The sequence below is a fragment of the Aquarana catesbeiana genome, linkage group LG03, assembly GCF_042186555.1.
Source record: "Aquarana catesbeiana isolate 2022-GZ linkage group LG03, ASM4218655v1, whole genome shotgun sequence".
NCBI classification, from domain to species: Eukaryota; Metazoa; Chordata; class Amphibia; order Anura; family Ranidae; genus Aquarana; species Aquarana catesbeiana.
In genome coordinates this window covers 76,193,559-76,195,175 of record NC_133326.1, presented here as the reverse complement: position 1 = coordinate 76,195,175, position 1,617 = coordinate 76,193,559, and the positions used below count along the sequence as shown (strand labels likewise).

Here is a 1,617-nt window from a genome sequence, read left to right as displayed (position 1 = left end):
TAAACAAAAAACACATCAATTTTGAAAAAAAAACTAGATTATTTACTTTCTGCTATAAAACATATTCAATAAAAAATGTAAAAAATCTAATTTCTTCATAAATTTAAGCAAATCTGTATTCTTCTATATATTTCTGGTAAAAAATCCCAATAAGCGTATATTGATTGGTTTGCGCAAAAGTTGATTGTAGATTCACAGTGGGAGTAAACCACCGGTGGCGTGCACTCGCACTTGATACACGGAGGTGCAGGGTCACATATTCATATGTGACCCCGCACAACACAGCCTCCCCCTAGCAGTAAATATGCTATAGGATGGTCAGCAAGTGGATATATAACATTTAAAAAGGTGAGAGTATAAAAGAGCTTAGTAAATGAGGTAAAACTTCACTTTGCTCTTGTGCACCATGGGACATGTAATCAGGGGACAGAGAAAAGGTGCAGGGTCTGTTTTCAGAGCCCATGTAAAGCATAGGAAAGTACCTGCTAAGCTCAGGGCTGTCGACTTTATAGAAAGGCATGGCTACATCAAGGGGATTGTGAAAGACATTATCCACGATCCTGGCTAAAGTTGCCTTCTGTGACCCTTACAGATTCAGAAAGGACTGAACTTTTCATTGCGGCAGAGTGTATCCATACCATTCAATTTGTGTACTCAACTAAACATTGGTGATGTCCTCCCTGTTGGCACCATGTCCGAAGGAACTATTGTTTGTTGTGTAGAGGAGAAGCCAGGTGATTTTGGCAAGTTGGCTCCTGCGTCTGGCAAATATGCTACAGTCATCTCTCACAATCCTGAAACAAAGAACATCAGAGTAAAGCTGCCCTCTGCCTCCAAGAAAGTTACCCCTTCTGCAAACAGAGCAATTGTTGGAGTCGTTGCTGGTGGTGGACGTATTGATAAGCCCATCCTGAAGGCAGGTCATGCCTACCACAACTATAAGGCTAAGAGAAACTGCTGGCCACATGTCCATGGTGTGGCTATGAATCCTGTAGAACATCCCTTTGATGGTGGTAACCACCAGCACATTGGCAAACCTTCAACTATCAGGAGAGATGCTCCAGCTGGTCGCAAAGTCAGTCTCATTGCTGCTCGTCATAGTGAACGTCTGCACGGCACAAAGACTGTGCAAGAAAAAGAGAACTAAAAATATTCCCTGCATAAATTACATAATAAACTTTCAAAAAAAAAAAAAAGAACTTCACTTTGCAAAGAATACCCAATCACATGCAAGGAAAATAAAAAAAACAGCATTTTTGCTCGCACATGATTGGATGATGGAAGTCAGCAGAGCTTCACCCTCATTTACTAAGCACTGGAGCAACCGCTCTTGCAGAGTGCAATTTCACTTTGCAAAGTGCACAGTCTATGTGCCTTTAGTAAATCAACCCCAGTGTTTATGAGGTGATTGTATGCATGCTGTGGCCATGTTGCTTCACAACCACCGTGAAAATTATACCCCACACTGTCATAAGTATGGGGCTGCACCACAACCAGCCAGCAACTATGTGCAATGCACATGAGTATGTCACTGTACTGCAGGCTTTTCTGGACTAAAACAGGTGGTGTGGAGTATTTGGGGTATTTAAGTAGCTGCAGGGGTGGCGATGGGGAGGA

At 42.2% G+C, this 1,617-nt stretch overlaps 1 pseudogene; it reads left to right on the top strand.

Moving 5' to 3' along the window:
* The first annotated feature begins 406 nt into the window (after positions 1-406).
* On the top strand, positions 407-1,270 carry LOC141134444 (large ribosomal subunit protein uL2 pseudogene; annotated as a pseudogene).
* Positions 1,271-1,617: the final 347 nt, after the last annotated feature.